General features: G+C 35.4%; 1 protein-coding gene and 1 long non-coding RNA gene across 6 annotated transcripts in view; one reads left to right on the top strand and one right to left on the bottom strand.

The window, feature by feature from the left end:
• The window catches only part of LOC129048245 (uncharacterized), a 152,486-nt gene that overhangs the window by 14,600 nt on the left and 117,062 nt on the right, over positions 1–20,824 (bottom strand). For 2 of the 3 annotated variants that reach the window (XR_010141537.1, XR_008510438.2), the window contains exon 3: positions 1,205–2,577. This is a non-coding gene — a long non-coding RNA (uncharacterized LOC129048245). Of the gene's footprint in view, positions 1–1,204; positions 2,578–20,824 lie in introns of those variants that run through there. The other variant, XR_010141538.1, reaches the window with a different exon arrangement.
• LOC129048244 (uncharacterized) overlaps positions 1–20,824 on the top strand; it is a 182,601-nt gene that overhangs the window by 55,411 nt on the left and 106,366 nt on the right. The gene's annotated exons all lie outside the window — the stretch shown is intronic.

Raw genomic sequence — 20,824 nt, 5'->3', positions numbered from 1 at the left:
TCTTATGCAATGTTTCTCAGAAAGTAGAGAAGGAGAGAACACTTCTCCAATCACTTTATAAAGCCAGCAAAATCCTAATACCAAAAACTGAGAGACATTATGACATTTTTAATTATAGGCCACTATTAGTCATGATAATAGATTTAAAAAATCACATCAAATACAGTACTAGCAAATAAGTATACACTTATATAAAAAGCATACTTCAAAATGATCAAGTAAGGTAAACTTAATAATGCAAGGTTGGTTCAACATTTGAAAATTAAGCAATATGATTTGCCACATTAACATAAAAAGAAGAAAAATTATGTAATTATTTAATAGAGGCAGAAATTTAAAATCCAACATGATTAAAAAGCTTTCAGCAGGCCGGGCATGGTGGCTCACACGTGTAATCTCAGCACTTCAGGAGGCCAGGGTAGGTGGATCACCTGAGGTCAGGAGTTCCAGACCAGCCTGGCCAACATGGTGAAACCCCATCTCTACTAAAAATACAAAAATTAGACGGGCATAGTGGTGGGCGCCTGTAATTCCAGCTACTCAGGAGGCTGAGGCAGGAGAAGCGCTTGAACCTAGGGGGCAGATGTAGAAGTGATCCAAGATCACGCCACCACACTCCAGCCTGGGCGACAGAGTGAGACTCTGTCTCAAATAAAAAACAAACAAACAACAACAATAACAAAAACTTTCAGCAAATTAGTAATAATAGAAGGCATCTTCCTCAACTTAATAGTGGCATTTACAAAATACCTATAGATAATATTCTATTTGATCTTTAAAATGGAATGCTTTATTCATGATAGCTCTAAATTAACCATCTGCAGGTGAATAATGAAATGGTGATATATCCATACAACAATATAAGTCAGCAATAAAATAATGTACACACACATACACATACATACAACCACACATGGTTGAACATTTTTTTTTTTTTTTTTGAGATGGAGTCTCATTCTGTCACCCAGGCTGGAGTGCAGTGGCACAATCTCAGTTCACTGCAAGCTCCGCCTCCCGGGTTCATGCCATTCTCCTGCCTCAGCCTCCACCCCGGCCAATTTTTTGTATTTTTAGTAGAGACGGGGTTTCACTGTGTTAGCCAGGATGGTCTCGATATCCTGACCTTGTGATCCGCCCACCTCAGCCTCCCAAAGTGCTGGGATCACAGGCATGAGCCATGGCTCCCGGCCGGTTGAATCTTAAAAAGAGCATGTGGAGCAAAAGAAACAATATAAAAGTACTTACAGTATGGTTTGATTTATATAAAATGGTGGAATTTGCAAAACTAACATATAAAACTCATATATGCTTAATTCATAAATGTACATAAAATATTCATAGTTAATGTATGAAACTAATATATAGATTTAGAAATCGGCAGGTGTCTAAGGCATAAATTAGGGATGATTGCATGCAGAAGCCATAAGGTAACTCTCTGGGGTAATTGAAGTGCTCTGTATCTTGAAGAAGCTATGTTTAACAAATTAAAATTTGTTGAATTTTAATTAAAAATTAATTAAAAATTTAAAATTAAGATTTTAATTAAATTAATTAAAAATTAACATTTTTCAGTACTCAGACTATCCATTTGAATGGATCTCTTATTACATAAATTATACCTTGATAATATTAATTAAAATGCATAATGTTAAATAAGATGTAAGATATGGAATAACTTATTCTTTCTGGTTAAAATTCTATAAGATAGATGATAGAGATGATAAATGTCAAAGAGTGAGTAAAAAGGAATACAACATTATATTAACTATGATATGATGGGGATTTCTGGTAATTTTCATGCCTTTGTAATTGACAAACTTACTGTAATTAATGAACTTGCAAACAATGAGTATATATTACATTTGGTCTAAGTTTTATTTAAACTGTATAAAAAGAAAAAAATATATAATGTATGATATAGAATAGATTTTCAAGATGTGTTTTTAAAATTTCTATGAGCTCTTTCTTTCCTTTTGTATATTCTCTTTTACCAACTCACTATTTCCAGTCTCTTATTTATTTACTTCTGTTTTTCCTTTTCCCCATTATATTACACATCAATTCTTCTATATCTAGATATGATGATATGTGATGAAAGTCTTTTCCTCAATTTAATTCAAGGCAGTACAACAAATCTCCAAGGAACTAATTATCAAGTTTGCATAATATTGAAGCTAACACAGCCATACACAAACACAAAATGATAAAAAAAATAGAATATGTCTCCACTTTAATTGCTTTTTTTCATTTCTCATGACCTTAGCTCAGCCAGGACCCCAGTTTTTATATGCTTCATGGGATATAAAAATTTGTCTATCCTGAGAAACACTTTGGCTATGGACCACAACGGCCAACAAATACTTGAGAGAGCTTCTCAGAAGCAGGGCTGGAAGAAAGCACCATTGGGACAAACTTACAGTCACTGGCCAAATCCTTCTGCTGTGTTCTCTTTTAAAGGCCAGCTGGGAAGGCTCCGCTTTCCTCAGCTGGCTTCTAGGAAAGAAAGACTTTTGTTTGTGATCTTTCCTATGAGAGTCTAGGAAATCAGTCCATCTATCCTGGCAGAGATCTTGTTTCCTGAGAAGGAAAAGACAATAATGAGCACACTGGTTTGTGGCAGGTTCACTACTGGTTAATACTGAGAGGTAACCAACAGTGGAAAACAACGACAAAAATACTTTCCCTTTATAAAGTATTTTCTCACTTAAGTTTGTATAATCCTCCACTCAGGAAGGTGTTACTAAATGAACACGGAAACGCACAAAGACTAGAAAGGAAGTCATCTTCATCTGCCAGCAACTTCAAGGTTGAGGTATAGAGTTCATCAGAAAGGAATAAAAACTATTACCAGAATTCAAAATAAAAGTTACAAAAGTTACATTGTCGACCAACCTGGCCAACATGGTGAAACCCCGTCTCTACTAAAAATATAAAAATTAGCTGGGTGTGGTGGTGCATGCCTGTAATCCCAGCTACTTGGGAGGCTGAGGGAAGAGAATTGTTTGAACCAGGGAGGCGGAGGTTGCAGTGAGCCGAGATAGCACCACTGCACTCCAGCCTGGGTGACACAGTGAGACTTCATCTCAAAAAAAAATAAATAAATAAAATAAAAGTTAAAATGTCAATATAAGATTAATTGCATTTCTATATATGCAAAAAAAGTGATAAAAAAAGTACTTTTTTAATGGTATAAGAAAACTAAATCATTTGCTTAGGAATAAATTTAGCAAACTATGTGAAATATCTATACACTAAAACCATGTCAAAAGTAATTAAAGATCTAAAAAATGGGAAGAGATAGCAAGCTAATGGAATGGAAGACTGAATATTGCTAAGATTTTTCCCACATTGATCTAAAGCCTGTGTTCTCAACAGTAGCAATACCACCTCTCAAAGGAGAAAATTGGTTCTCAGGGGGCAAAAACCCTTAGATATTACAATGGCTTTTCACTTTCCAAAACTCATACCTGCCTGATAAATTTTTTTCCTTATTTTTTAATTTATCTGGTTAAAGATAATTTAAACAATTTATTTTTCCCCATGGGGCAAGGTGACAATAATAATAATAAAGTTGAGAAACAGCAATCAAAAAATTTAATATACTCCCAGCCAAAATTCTGGCAGCTTTTTGATAAATCAAAAAAAAAGTCATAAAAGAAGAAGAAATCTGGAGGTCTCAAGACAGTTGTATTGGACTAAGGGTTAAAAAAATAGAATAGTAGAACAGATTAGAGGGTATAAGATATGACATGTGTGTTATGTGTGAAGCACCCCTACAACATAAAAATAGACAAAGTATCCAATATCTAACTAAAATAAGGAAGACTTCAAACAGACACTTTACAAATAAGTTTCTCTAAAGGACATGATAAAATGTTCAACGTGGCCGGGCACAGTGGCTCACGCCTGTAATCCCAGCACTTTGGGAGGTCGAGGTGGGCGGATCACGAGGTCAGGAGATCGAGACCATCCTGGCTAACATGATGAAACCTCATGTCTACTAAGAAATACAAAAAATTAGCCAGGCGTGGTGGTGGGTGCCTGTAGTCCCAGCTACTTGGGAGGCTGAGGCAGCAGAATGGCATGAACTCAGGAGGCGGAGCTTGCAGTGAGCAGAGATCGCACCACTGCACTCCAGCCTGGGCGACAGAGAGACACTCCGTCTCAAAAAAAAAAAAAAAAAAGTTCAACCTAATTAATCATCAAGAAAATATAAAATAAACCACAGTGTGATATCACCACGTACTCCCTAGACTGACTATTATGGATAATTCCAATTGTTGGCAAAGGTGGGAATCAATTTATAGGCTCATGAATTACTGTTTGGAAAGGTGGTACAAATGTTTTGGAAAATGGTTGGTGGTTTCTTAGAAAGTTTAACATATGCTTACTACACAATTCAGTAATTCCAGACTTAGGGATTTTCCTAAGAGAAATGAAAACATAGTCACAAAAAGATCTATATAAGAATGTCCACATTCTATTGATATTTTCCCAAAGCTGTGATAAGCGCATGTGTCCATGAACAAGGAAATGGATTTTAAAATGCTGTAACATATTCATATAGTGGAATCCTATAGAGTAGTAAAAGAAACCAAATTAATAATACATGAATCAGCATTATGCTGAGTGAAAGAACCTTTAAACAAAAGATTCCCTTTATATGACACTGCATCAATCCCTTTATATAGCGTTCAACAACAACAACAACAAAAATACAAAAATTAGCCAGGCTTGGTGGTACATGCCTATAATCCCAGCTACTCGGGAGGCTAAGGCAGGAGAGTTGCTTGAGTCCAGGCAGTGGAGGTTGCAGTGAGCCAAGATTGCACCACTGCACTCCAGCCTGGGCGACAGTGAGACTCCATCTCAAAAAACAAAAACAAACAAAAAACCGTGGTAATAAAGAGTAGACAATGGTTGCATCTGGGAAATGGGATTGAGGGAAAGACAAAAAAGGTTTTTTGAGCTGATAACCTAGTACTTACAAGGATGCATATATTTGGAATAACTTACTGAAAGGTACACTTAAAATCTGTGTCTTTTATGTAAATTGAGTCAACTTCAAACATTAAAACCTATATAAAAAAGAACAGAATTGGAACCTAAAAATCAAAATGCACAGGAAAAATATATTAAAAAACAATAATAAAAGCATAGGGTTTTGCGATGCATACATGTGTGATAAAACAAGACTAAAGCATAGGCTTTTGGTATGCATACATGTGTGGTAAAACAAAAGCACTGCAAGGAAATTATTACTAAAAGTGAAGAGAATATTTGCTTAAGGAGAATGGAGGGCTTTACAAGGCATTTTGCAGGGATTCTGGAGTAGCTAGCAATAGTTCTTGACTTAATTGGTCAGTTGGTAATAAAGATGTGTTAAGAGAAAATTTAAGTAGGAGACCATTAGGCTAAGACAACTTCAGTGTTTTGGGTTTCTACATGAGAAAACTGAAGCCCAGTGTAAGCAATGTAATGAAACTTAAGCTTAATCAATCATAAACTGACAATTAATCTCTCTCTAATTAGGCACCAGATCATACTCCAATAAGGCAAATGCTCAAATAAGGCAAATTATAGCAAATTAATGCTCAAATAAGGCAAAGTGTAGCCAATCAAGTAATTTCTTTGCTTCCATGTTCAGTGTGTCATGCTGCTAAAGCAGAGCTCTCTGAACCTCTTGTTCTAAGTGCTGCCCAATCCATGAATCATTTTTACTCAGATAAACTCTGCTACATTTAATTTGTCTAAAGGTTTTCTTGTAACAGTTGTTAGCCTCTTAATAATTAAGCTGGGAAGGCAATTGATAGACATTTTTGTATCTATATTTTATTTTAAAATAAGGAGATAAAACAAGTTTAAAAATTAAAAAAGAGAAACTTCTTTATATATCATGTTTGAAGACATCTCAAAAAGTGTCCGATTTAAGATTAGACTCGAAGGATGAGAGTGAGCCATCCCTTTGAAGAATATGAAAAGATAAGAATAAATGGATGTGGGAAAACTGAAAGCAGGTCTATTGCTGCAGTAGGATGAAGTTGGGGGATAATGCCATGAAATTAAGTTGGTAATAAATATACGAGCCACAACCTGCAGAGAGTTGTAGGTTCAAGTAAGGAGCTTGAATTTTATTATACAAGAATTAAGAAATCATTGAAGAGTTGAGGAGGTAGAGAAGCATTTTTCTATCAACATATTTAGGAGATGACCATGACTATTGTGTAGAAATTTATTTAAAGTAAAGTAAGAATGGAAACAGGGAGACAAGTTAGGATGACAACAAAGTAGTCTAGGTTAGAGAAAAAAAGCTCAGACCTGAATGGTGACAGTGGAGATATGGAGAAGTGAATGTCTTTAAGGTGTTTGGCTAAGTGGGTAAGAAAAAGTGAGACACTAGTGATCTTGATTGGTTTCCATCAAGACTAAGTAGATGATGGTGTCACATATTAAGATGGGGGCAGATTGATGTAGGAAAAAGTTCTGGAAAGTTTTTATTCCTTTCCTAGGAAGAAAAATTCATAGCTAATTTTAGGAGATCAGAAATCAACACTCCTACCAAAAATCTGGAGGCTTATCTCCACTCCCTACTCTTGCATTCCTCATTGTGACAAGATTTTCTCTTCTCTGTCGTTAACACTGACTTCTCAGACTAACTTGTTCCAGCCTCAATGTTCTTTTTCCACCTCCTTACCACCCACATTAATGTGTGTCCTTTTTGAAATATACTATTTTTTTCCTGTTTGAAAGATTCTTCACTACTGAATTTCTCGTCTGTCTGCCAAGGCTCACCTTATATTTTATCATTTTCTTGAAAGCTTACTAGGAGAGCTCCTCTGTGTAGTCAGTGCCTGTCCTTTGGCTATATATTTTTTATTATAGTTTTATCATACTTTGTTTATTTTTTTCTATATTTATTAAAAGGAAAGCCCACTGAAAACAAAGACACTAGCACTGGTGTATCTTTTCTATCCTTAGTCTTAGCACAATCCCCGACAAAGAGCAAACATTAGTATTTATTAATTGGCTCTTTTGGAAGAAACTCAACCAATCCATGCTTTTGCAAAATAGAAAAAACTAGATGCTTAAAGCTGCCTATTATAATGCTATGTAGCAATTCAGTTCACCAAATATATATTAATCCCCTACTATGTGTCAGAGTTAAATATTAGGACTAGAAAAACTACTTAAAAAATGATGCCCTGCTTAATATATTCCCAGTATAGTTGGAGGGTGACATTTGAACAGATAATGAAAATAAATGTGGTAAATGTCATAATATAGTTATGAACAAAGTGATATAGAAATGCAAATGAAGGAGAAAATTATTCTGCTCAGCAGGGCTTCCCTTAAGAGATCACCTTTGATCTGGCTTAAGCATGAGGAGTAATCACTTTACTGAATACTTAAAAATATATATTTTATGATATCCATCAACTGAATTCCTCTGAGTGCCTTCAGATTTTGCAACATGTGGTCACTGTTTCTGCCTTGAGCACGCTCTGATTTACGCAGAGTGCCTAAGCTTGTCGGAGCCACTATCCCACCTGTTCAATTCACTCTCCTCCTGCTTGTCTCAGAGAATGTGACCTGAATGGAAGAACCCTCAATGAGCTTTAGGCTTGCAGTTGTCATTAGCTGCAAGGTCTTGCACTGGTCACTGCTCTTTGAGGTTCCCAAGTGTATTTGTCCATTCTCACACTGATAGAAAGAAATACCCAAGACTGGGTAATTTATAAAGAAAAGAGGTTTAATTGACTAACAGTTCAGCACAGCTGGGGAGGCCTTGGGAAACTTACAATAATGGCGGAAAGCACCTCTTCACGGGGCGGCAGAAGAGAGAATGAGTGCTGAGCGAAGGGGGATGCTCCTTATAAGATCATCAGATCTTGTGAGAACTCACTCACTATCACGAGAACAGCATGGGGAAAACTGCCCCCATAATTCAATTATCTCCACCTTGTCCCACCCTTGACATGTGGGGATTATTACAATTCAAGGTGAGGTTTGCGTGGGGACACAGACCCAAACAATATCACCAAGCTTCTTCATTTATCAAATAAGAGGGGTGGACTAAAGCTCCACTACCCCTTTTTTAGCATTCACATCCAGTAAAATAATGGCTATGAAGACTGTATCTTATGAAATATAGATAAATATTTGTTAGAGAAAATTGGCTAAAAAGGGGGTATAAATTTACATATAAATTATGCTTCTTTTGATTGAGACAATCAGTAGAGAATAGCCATAGAATTAAATTTACCAAGATATAAGAAAAGTCAGCTATGGGTGATAGAGTAGCAAAAATTGTGCTTTCCTATTTGCAATTACCAAAATTATTTGCAAAGTGTTATATATTATAAAATAAATTTTCTAAAAACATTTTAATCCTGTTATAATATTCTATAAATTAATTTCTTCTTATTGGCTTACTTTAGTGACATTGTAAAGGAAGATATTCCAAACTGCCTCCAGCTCTCCTTCCCTGCCCCAATTCGTTAAGGAGGAATTGCTGCTGCAGCTCTTCCCTGCCCTGCTGATGTGTAACAAGATAAACCCAGTCTGTAACTGCTCCCCTTCAGTCTGAAATCTCTTCCTAGTGGGAAAGCCTTCCTACCAATTTGAATGTATATTCACTTTTTGAATGGGGCTCCACAGGGTCAGCCAGTGTGTGATAATGACATACTTGCAGGTCTTAATCCTCAGAGCCTGCCTTAGCTTGCTCTTGCCTTCAAGCTAGAGGATTTCTTCTATAAAATTATTCGATGTATACACAATACCCTGGACTCTAATGTGTAGCAAATGCTGCTATGCATTCATTTATGCACAGTTTGCCTTGAGAAAAACTTGCTGAGACATTTTGAAATGGAAACAGAGATGAGAAAAACAAGCAGGAGATTTCCCTACAAATGTTGACTCTGAAGGCTAAAGGAAATTGCATTTCCACGTGTAAAGCAGAAAAAAATTGGCCAGCTCTGTGGAAGCATAACAGGTGTTTTCCCAGGCTAGAGGAGTGAGGAGATACAATGGGTTCAGAAAAGCCAGTAAATGTTAACATTTCCACACATCACTCCTTCAGCCAGGCTGATAAATTGTTGGCTTCCTCTTGTTGCCCCTCTTCAGTTAGAACAGAGCTCTAAGGTGAACTCACACTGACATAATCACTGTCAGCAGCAATCACATGACCACAGGCTGCTGGACCACTGTGATGGGCTCCATTGGCAGTATTCTCCCCTGCTCCTTTTGTATGGCCACCATCAGGACTATCAAGAGTGGATACGAGATTTTATATTTTGTTAGGACACCTCCAGGATTGGTTCTGGGCAGAGTCTTCAAACTACGATGCTCTATGTTAGTGAGCAGCCTGTTCATGGCCTTCCTTGTGAGCCCTGCTTTCCTGTCCTTGATCTAAAGAAAGAAAATGAGGCTGAGAGAGCTGAAATGGCCCCTCCCACAGACCAGGACTTCAACATACCTCTTCTTGCCCATTCACTAGCCCCTCAACTTCTGTCCAATCTTCACACCATCCCCAGTTCTCAGCATACTATGGTGCCATGCAAGACACCAAGTAGGTTATCCATCCCCTGTGCTTGCATGTCTTCAGTGAGTACACACTGTGCCTGACATTGTTCTAGGAGCAAGAAATAGAAATATAAAGTAGACTAACGAAGCCCCTATCCTTAAGGCAGAAGATAAGCAAGTGTAAAGGCATAAGAAGTGAGAGAGGCACCAACCCCAGCTTTACTCTAACTTCAAGGGCTCAGTGTATGAAAAGGTCCATTCCAGTTGCTTGTTGTTGAAATTGGATCTTTAGGAATAATAGTAAATCAACCTCAATCCAGTGGGTATAAGACCAAGACTGTAGTTCCAATGGCTATAAGATCAGTTATTTTTCTACATTCAATGATTGTCATCATCACTTTAACAACGTTAAGGCTCTGAAACATACATTTTTAGTCTGCAATAATTTTTATTATAAAAAAGCAAGTAAATTATCTTAACTACTGTGCAAATAATATTGTACAAAAGTGTGGATACTGCTAGACTTGATAAAAACACCACAGAGAATACCTCTGTATAATGAATCACAATGTTATTTAGACCATTCTTACAGGAAAGTGTGGATTTGGCCACTGAGTTGCAGTTTAAGGGTAACAGTGTGTGTAGAATAATTGTGTTCAAAGTACACAAATTAGAGAACCCCCACATGACTTAATATCTGTGAGAACAGATCTGACCTCATTATTCTATGACTATTTTGAAATCTGATTATTCTAGAATCTTTATTTTTCAAAATGATTTTCTCAAACAAATAATAACTGGATAAATATAATAAAAGTTACTTTGGTGTACATAGTAGCATTAAGAGTTAAAAGATGGGAATAACCAAGTATAATAAATGAAGAGAATTATTAACATCAGGGCAAAGATGAGAAGCTGAGGCCAGAATGGCTCACAGGCTTATACATTTTGAAGTTGCAGTAACTTTAAAAAGGGATTTGAAAAGTAAAGTTAAATAAAGCTAGACAATTAATAATCCTAAAGAATAAACTTATTTTAAAAAAGATATAACACTTTAAGAAATGACAACAGAGTAGTCTGTAAGTGAAGTTTCAACTAATTTCAAAGAATCAGCACTATCCTGACTACCTATTTTATCACAATAAAATAAATTAGATATCAACAATTAAATGATAATTTAAACTCTCCAGATTGATAACTTAAATTATCCCATGGTTTAAAGAAGAAAGTGTATTAAAACTTATAAAATGTCTAGTTTTACAGAGCAGCACAAGTAATGTCAAAAACGTGTGACTTGCAGCTAAAGCAATACAGAAATTCCAGCATTAAATTCAGTTAAATATAAGAAAAAAAATTATGTACCATTTGAAATAATCAACTCAAAGAGATTGACAAAGAGTGACTTTCATCAATCATCTTAACTAAACTTCAAAAAATAAAAAAAGAAACATGTAGGACTTAGTGTAATACAAAATAACAAAAATCAATAATAGAAGTAATAGACAAAACTGAGAGCTGGATCTTGAGAAAAACTTTGAAAATATACAAGCATTTGAAGACTGAAGAAAGAATTAAAAAAATTAAAACTATGTTGAATGAGCATCATCTAGAATAATAAATACTCATGTATTTCAATAAATTTGAAAAATATTAAATTGAATGGTATTAGGGAAACAACAAAAATGAATTAAGGGAATAAAAATTTTAATTATAATTTTAATAGTTATTTTATTTGTAAAAATCCTTTTAGCCCCTCCTATAACTCTTTCTCTCGCTTTCTCTCTCTCCCTCTCACACACACGGAAAAGTCACTTCATTAATTAACATTTTATTGAATATCAATAAATAAAATTGCTGCAGAAATAAAAAAATAAGAAAATTACCCACCTTGTTTAATGAGCTCTTATAATTGATGTCTGACCAAGATTAGTACAATAAATACAATGGATAGTTTCATTACAACAAAATGATTTTACTTATAAACATGGATGAAAAATAACAAATGTCATCAATAAAATATTAACAAATGGAATTCACTATTGTATTAAATAAAGAATTATGACCAAATTGGATTTATAGCAGAAGTAGAAGGATGGTACAATACCAGAAAATATCAATATAATTCACTCCATTAAGATTTAAAGAAAATAAATATGATGATCACAGAGGCAGAGGTAAGATATGAAAAAAAAAACAAGTAGATGAGACAAATGGATCTCCATATAAAAAAGCATTGATTTGGTCTTCTATCTCACACCATACATAAAAGTTAATGTGTATCATAGACTTAAATGTATGAGCTAAAACTATACATTTTTTGGAAGAAAAGGATTTACAGGAGTAAATCATGATCTTGAATTAGACAGTAATAGCTTAGTTATGATACCAAAAGCAACAGTGATAAAAGAAATATTAAGTTGAACTTAATAAAAATCACATTTACACTTCAAAAAACACTATCAAGAAAGTGAAAAGACAACTGCAGAGTAGAAGAACTCTTTGCAAATTATGATCTGATGATAATTGCATTCAGAATGTATTTATTTTTAAAACACTTACAACTCAAGAAAAAAGACAATCAAATTTAAAGGTGGGCAAAGGATTTAAATACACCCCTCTCCAAAGAAGTTTAGAAATTCAAATAAGCACATGGAAAGATGTTCAATACCATCAGTCATCATGGAAGTATAAATCAAAACCAAAATGAGCTATCACTTTACAAACACTTGGATGGCTATAACTAAAAAGATGGTAACAAGTGTTGACAAGAATATCAAGCAGTTTGAACCCTCATAAACTGCTGGAGAGAACTCAAGATGGTAGAGCCATTTGGGAAATAGTTTGGCTATTCCTCAAAATGTTAAATATAGAATTACATATGACCCAACATTTCCACTCCTAGTTCCCTACTTGAGGGAAATCAAAACATACATCCACACGAAACCTTATATACAAATGTTCCTAGTATCCTTAATCACAATACTCAAAAGGTGAAAATAGCACAAATGTCCATCAATCAATCCATGAATATACAACATATAGCATGTCTCTACAGTGAAATTCATTTGCAATAGCAAAGAATGAAGTACTGATAAAACATGGATGAATTTGAAGATCATAAAATAATATGCTAAGTGAAAGAAGCCAGAGATAAAATATTACACATGATATGAAATTCACATTGATATGAAATGTCTAGAATTGGCAAATCTATAGACACTAAATGTAGATTAATGGTTTCCTAAGGCTGGGTGGGAACTGAGTGAGTGGAAAAGAACATATGGGGGGTGGGAATTATTTCTTAATAATTACTATGTTACTTTGGGGATGATACAAATAATTTAAAATTAGATTTGGTGGTGGTTATAGTCCTCTGCAAATTTATTAAAAAGCATTAAAAACCACTTTAAATTCATGAACTTTAGAGTATGTAAATTATCTCAATAAAGTTGTTAATTAAAAAAATTCTATTTGGAGAAATTGGTTGCACAAAAGATAATGTATATATTTATTACTTTTGCTATATGATACTGAAAATGACCATCAGTGACAATTGTATTTGACCAAACTGCTGGTTAATTAACACAATTAGAGAAGCCCAAGATACATATGTAAGTTTTAATAGCCACATATTATTTTAAAATATTCTCAGCAAAATAGAATTAAAAGAAAAATTCCCAGTCTGATAAATTATGTCTTGCAAAACATTGAAAACCTCATTTCAATTGGCAAAAAGAGCATCAGTAGAAGAACAGATAAATCAAAGGGGCGGTTCCAAGATGGCCAAATAGGAACAGCTCCAGTCTACAGCTCCCAGCATGAGCGACGCAGAAGATGGTTGATTTCTGCATTTCCAACTGAGGTACCGGGTTCATCTCACTGGGGCTTATTGGACAGTGGGTGCAGGACAGTGGGTGCAGCCCACCAAGCGTGAGCCAAAGCAGGGTGAGGCATTGCCTCACCCAGGAAGTGCAAACGGTCAGGAAATATCTAAAATTGACACCCTAACATCACAATTAAAAGAACTAGAGCAGCAAGAGCAAACACATTCAAAAGCTAGCAGAAGGCAAAAAATAACTAAGATCAGAGCAGAACTGAAGGAGATAGAGACACAAAAAACACTTCAAAAAATCAATGAATCCAGGAGCTGGTTTTTTGAAAAGATCAACAAAATTGATAGACCGCTAGCAAGACTAATAAAGAAGAAAATAGAGAAGAATCAAAGATGCAATAAAAAATGATAAAGGGGATATCACCACTGATCCACAGAAATACAGACTACCATCAGAGAATACTGTAAACACCTCTATGCAAATAAACTAGAAAATCTAGAAGAAATGGATAAATTCCTGGACACATACACCCTCTTAAGACTAAACCAGGAAGAAATTGAATCCCTGAATAGACCAATAAAAGACTCTGAAATTGAGGCAATAATTAAGAGCCTACCAACAAAAAAAGTCCAGGACCAGACAGATTCACAGCTGAATTCCACCACAGGTACAAGGAGGAGCTGGGACCATTCCTTCTGAAACTATTCCAATCAATAGAAAAAGAGGGAATCCTCCCTAACTCATTTTATGAGGCCAGCATCATCCTGATACCAAAGCCTGGCAGAGACACAACCAAAAAAAGAGAATTTTAGGCCAATATCCCTGAGGAACATCATGGCAAAAATCCTTAATAAAATACTGGCAAACCGAATTCAGCAGCACATCAAAAAGCTTATCCACCATGATCAAGTGGGCTTTCATCCCTGGGATGCAAGGCTGGTTCAACATACGCAGATCAATAAATGTAATCCAGCATATAAACAGAACCAAAGACAAAAACCACATGATTATCTCAATAGATGCAGAAAAGGCCTTTGACAAAATTCAACAGCCCTTCATGCTAAAAACTCTCAATAAATTAGGTATTGATGGGATGTATCTCAAAATAGGAAGAGCTATTTATGACAAATCCACAGGCAATAGCATACTGAATGGGCAAAAACTGGAAGCATTCCCTTTGAAAACTGGCACAAGACAGAGATGCCCTCTCTCACCACTCCTGTTCAACATAGTGTTGGAAGTTCTGGCCAGGGCAATCAGGCAGGAGAAAGAAATAAAGGGTATTCAATTAGGAAAAGAGGAAGTCAAATTGTACCTGTTTGCAGATGACATGATTGTATATTTAGAAAACCCCATCGTCTCAGCCCCAAATCTCCTTAAGCTGATAAGCAACTTCAGCAAAGTCTCAGGATAAAAAATCAATGTGCAAAAATCACAAGCATTCTTATACACCAATAACAGACAAACAGAGAGCCAAATCATGAGTGAACTCCCTTTCACAATTGCTTCAAAGAGAATAAAATACCTAGGAATCCAACTTAAAAGGGATGTGAAGGACCTCTTCAAGGAGAACTACAAACCACTGCTCAATGAAATAAAAGAGGACATAAACAAATGGAAGAACATTCCATGCTCATGGATAGGAAGAATCAATATCATGAAAATGGCCATACTGCCCAAGGTAATTTATAGATTCAATGCCATCCCCATCAAGCTACCAATGACTTTCTTCACAGAATTGGAAAAAACTACTTTAAAGTTCATATGGAACCAAGAAAGAGCACTCATTACCAAGTCAATCCTAAGCCAAAAGAACAAAGCTGGAGGCATCATGCTACCTGACTTCAAACTATACTACAAGACTACAGTAACCAAAGCAGCATGGTACTGGTATCAAAACAGAGATATGGATCAATGGAACAGAACAGAGCCCTCAGAAATAATACCACACATCTACAACCATCTGATGTTTGACAAACCTGACAAAAGCAATGGGGAAAGGATTCCCTATTTAATAAATGGTGCTGGGAAAACTTGCTAGCCATATGCAGAAAGCTGAAACTGGATCCCTTCCTTACACCTTATACAAAAATTAATTCAAGATGGATTAAAGACTTAAATGTCATACCTAAAACCATAAAAACTCTAGAAGAAAACCCAGGCATTACCATTCAGGACATAGGCATGGGCAAGGACTTCATGTCTAAAACACCAAAAGCAATGGCCACAAAAGCCAAAATTGACAAATGGGATCTAATTAAACTAAAGAGCTTCTGCACAGCAAAAGAAACTACCATCAGAGTGAACAGGCAACCCACAGAACGGGAGAAAACTTTTGTAATCTACTCATCTGACAAAGGGCTAATATCCAGAATCTACGAAGAACTCAATCAAATTTACAAGAAAAAAACAAACAACCCCATCAAAAATTGGGCAAAGGATATGAACAGACACTTCTCAAAGGAAGACATTTATGCAGCCAAAAGACACATGAAAAAATGCTCATCATCACTGGCCATCAGAGAAATGCAAATCAAAACCACAATGAGATACCATCTCACACCAGTTAGAATGGCCATCATTAAAAAGTCAGGAAACAACAGGTGCTGGAGAGAATGTGGAGAAATAGGAACACTTTTACACTGTTGGTGGGACTGTAAACTAGTTCAACCATTGTGGAAGACAGTGTGGTGATTCCTCAAGGATCTAGAACTAGAAATACCATTTGACCCAGCCATCCCATTACTGGGTATAAACCCAAAGGATTATAAATCATGCTGCTATAAAGGCCCATGCACACATATGTTTATTGCAGCACTATTCACAATAGCAAAGAGTTGGAACCAACCCAAATGTCCATCAATGATAGACTGGATTAAGAAAATGTGGCACATATACACCGTGGAATACTATGCAGCCATAAAAAAGGTTGAGTTCATGTCCTTTGTAGGGACATGGATGAAGCTGGAAACCATCATTCTGAACAAACTATTGCAAGGACAAAAACCCAAACACCGCATGTTCTCACTCATAGGTGGGAATTGAACAATGAGAACACTTGGACACAGGAAGGAGAACATCACACACTGGGGCCTGTCATGGGGTGGGGGGAGTGGGGAGGGATAGCATTAGGAGATATACGTAATGTAAATGACGAGTTAATGGGTGCAGCACACCAACATGGCGCATGTATACATATGTAACAAACCTGCACGTTGTGCACATGTATCCTAGAACTTAAAGTATAATAAAAAAAGAATAACAATAAAGATCAATAGACTTTAAAAATAAACAAGTAATGTGTTCTAGGTTAAAAAAAAAACAAAAACCAGACCTAGAAATTTTAAGTAGTTGGATTTTGACTGTGTTATAATGAAGAGTCACGGTGTGGATAAATGGAAAAATAGGACAGAGATATTTAAATCAGAGGAAATGGTTGGCTTGAGAAAGAAACATGAATGATACACTGAAAAGATCTCAAGGAAACAAATCTGCCTTTTGGAAAAAAAAACAAAACTTTATTTCTTAGGAAAAGTGGGACAAATGGGTAGAGAGAAGTTTCCAAATTATAAAAGGCTTCAAATACTAGGTTGAATAAACATAACCTAATACAAAATTATCATGGGTTTTTAAAATTAAGAAGTGGCACAATAAAAGCAATGTCTTAGGAGGATTCATTTGAGGTAGATATTCTCATTATATGATACTAATGTGCAGAAGATTGAATTTCAGATAACTCAAAAGTGATAAAATTACATACACCTAAAAAGTAGGCCAGAGAGTAGGGCAACTTACAGCCTAGAAATATAAATTGTGATATTAATTATTTAAATGGATAGATTTATGGTCCTAGTTCTGGGTTGCACCAGCTAACTATGATAAAACATGGTGGCAGTAAGCAGGAGAACTAGAGGTGAAAGCTGTTCAATTAAAAATGTCTTGGCGGGGCACAGTGGCTCACGCCTGTAATCCCAGCACTTTGGGAGGCCGAGGCGGGTGGATCACTTGAGGTCAGGAGTTTGAGACCAGCCTGGCCAACATGGTGAAACCCTGTCTCTACTAAAAATACAAGAATTAGCCTGGTGTGGTGATGCGTGCCTGCAATCCCAGCTACTCAGGGAGGCTGAGGCAGGAGAATTGCTTGAACCTGGGAGGCAGAGGTTGCAGTGAGCTGAGATCGCGCCACTGCACTCCAGCTTGGGTGACAGAGTGAAACTCTGTCGATAAATAAATAAATAAATAAGTAAAAAGAAGAATAGATAAATCAACATGTATTCACAAAACAAAACAAAATTTAAATAATTGAAATAGAACTATTATATCAACTTTATCTCAAAACTATATTATATAAAAAAGGGAAGTTAAAATTACATAAATTAAAAGAGATAGGTATATTAATTATGAATACAAATATATAATAGCGTTTTAAAACATGGACCAAAATTATACAAAACAAGTACACAACAATATTTGCTCTTGAGGAAAAGAAGGAAGAGAATGGAGCTAGAGGGAATAAAAAAGAGGCTTCAGATTTATCTGCAATATTGTTTATTTAATTTAAAATTTATACAATGCAAAGATTAATAAGTCGACTTATATACATTTTTGCAATGAATACATGGGTGACTGTTATTATTTGTAATTTATTGTGATTTAAGATTTATAAATTAATTCCAGGCTGATTTTAATGTGTTTTAAATGTCCTTGTAAATTGCTAAATTATATTTTTTAAATATAAAATTGTTACATAAAATTGTTACATAAAATTGTTAAATTGCTTTATTAAGGGTTTGTTAAACAATACCTTAAGTGTCTGTGTGAATCTATTTTGTCCTATAAGAATAAAATACATTTTTATTTTACTTTATCACAAAAAGCCACAAAGACATTCAGATATCATAGGATATTTTACTACCAGGCATACTGATGACACAATTTTGTTAACCATGTGAAATGAAGTACATGGTGTTTATTAAAGTTAATTTTTTATGGCTATTTCACTGTTCAATTTTCAAGAAAATTTTCCACATTTTCTTGAAAAATATTTGTTATATTACACATTTTAAATTTAGATAGTGTTCTATAGACTATTTTCATTCAATACTAATCTCATTACTAAAATGCATCTTCCATATAAGTAATACTTTCTTATTTAAACTCTATCCAAAGGATCCACAAAAACACCTAAAATGGGTGTGATGTTCAGAAGCCTTAATGAATAATTATTGGCTTAATGAATTAATTCATGGAGTTCTAGAAGAAATATCTTGTTAACGTTATGCATTTTATTTTATTTTATTTTATTTTTTAGACGGAGTCTCACTCTGTTGTCCAGGCTGGAGTGCAGTGGCCCGATCCCGGCTCACTGCAACCTCTGCCTCCCAGATTCAAGAGATTTTCCTGCTTCAGCCTCCGGAGTAGCTGGGACTACAGGAGGGCGCAACAGCATGACCGGCTAATTTTTGTATTTTTCGTATAGACGGGGTTTCACCTTGTTGGCCAGGCTGGTCTCGAATACTGACCTCAAGTGATCCGCCCGCCTCGGCCTCCCAAAGTGCTGGGATTACAGGCGTGAGCCACCGTGCCCGGCCCTATTTTTATTTTTACACAATGGAATTGAGTCATTTAATGCAGTTTTCCCTGTCTGCTATATTTGAGTCATGCTTGTCTTTGTGCATTACTTCTCTAAATGAGGCATTGCTTGAGAAAATCTTTTTTTTTTTTTTTTTAGGATATTCTTTATCTGCTTTCTCCAATATCTACTACTTTGCACGGGGTGGTGGGGGGAGGATGAAAGAATCCTGGGTCTATATTTTCATATTGCCCCAACGACACTACTTTAGGCAAAAACAATTTGATGCTTGTGGCACGTGTGGACTTTAAAAAACAATATAATACATAACATATTTTCATAGAACTTATAATAAGCACTCAATGAGTGCTTGTTGCTATTACTTCACTGGATGGTTGAGTAGAGATCAGGGAGAGGAAAATATATTCCATGTAGTTCCTTTTAATAGGGTAATAAATATATTATTTTAAATTAGCGTTCCTATACTATTGGTTATGTGTGTTTGTTTAAGTTGGACATCTCTGCAATTTATTCATTTTTAAAATGTGGGTAAAGGAAACCAATTTGATATACTTGATCAAATACAAATACAAAATTTCCCATAGTATTGGGAGGAAAACCTACATCCCACACTTAATGTTTTATTATTTGTAGGCTGGAAGTGCTTTCCAAATATCTTCAGATTTATGAATAATATTAATTCGTGTTTACACAGAAATGTAGTGCTTAAATAATGCCTACATGTATTCTATCTCTGATCGAATATATAAAATGTAGATGAACACATGAGCTTCTGGCACTTTCCATTACATTTCACTGGCTTCAAATGTAATTTTGTTTGTTGTATTGTTCTTACTGCATTGTAATTGCCTGCAAAAGGAATATACTTTGGATACTTATTAGATAATTAATGACAAAATAAAATTTTCAAAGATTTTCTTGCTAGGTTTAGAGTTTAGGTGAGTCCTTTTAAAATTGCAACACTGTTGAAAAATTTTGCTAAAATGTCAGCACTTTGGCTAGAAGTTCCAAGGTACAAGCTTCTATAAAACGGACCCAGAAACGTGCAATTGCATCCAGTTCTAGTGCTGTTCAACAGCTTCGTGTTGAATATAAAATGCCAGTGTGTTATTAAAATGTCTTCAAAAATAAAAGTATATTCGCTTCTAAAGTCAAGTTGTCTAAGAAAAGTCCCAGTTATTGATGAGTCTGACTGTTGAGGCCTTTTGAAAATCCTTATGTAAAAATATCTAAGTGTCCAAAGTAAAGGTGCATACGAATAGAACTAAATTATATGTCAAGAAAGGAAAGAGGATTGACTGTTCATTTTTAGGACTCACTTACCCGGAGTCCTACCCTAGTACTTCTTAGGTTGTTTCACATCTTTTTTATCTTCAAATCCAAGATATATTCAGAGAAAGTTTGTGATCCAGTATAAATCAAAAGGTGATTGAAAGTTCTATTGAACCCGAGTTCCTGCATAAAATTATGTAAGGGCAGGAGGTGGGGAGAGACAGAAGCACTGAAGGAAAAGTCAGGCTAAACATGACAGGGAAAAAGAAGTCTTGTGTGCCTTGCATAGGAGACACCATTGGTGGTCCACAAATGGCAGGGAGGTGTACACACACCTGGGAAGGTCAAGGAGGGAATATGGCTACAGGTGCGCTTATGGAGATAACAACCACCAGGGCAATGCAGGATCTGCAGGTATACCATGCTCAGCGATTCTTCTTGGTGATAATTTAAGCATATTTTCAAGAAGATTTAAAAAAAACACTCATGCATGTTAAATTGATCCTAAAATCTGTTGAGAATAATTATAAAAGTTAAATTTAGGGTTGGATTATATGTCAGGAAAAAACTGGATAGTAGTAGAGAACTAGAGACTGAGCTATGC

Source organism: Pongo abelii, chromosome 8, assembly GCF_028885655.2.
Source record: "Pongo abelii isolate AG06213 chromosome 8, NHGRI_mPonAbe1-v2.0_pri, whole genome shotgun sequence".
NCBI classification, from domain to species: domain Eukaryota; kingdom Metazoa; phylum Chordata; class Mammalia; order Primates; family Hominidae; genus Pongo; species Pongo abelii.
Note: the sequence above shows the minus strand (reverse complement) of the source record. Positions and strands in the feature narration are given on the sequence as shown.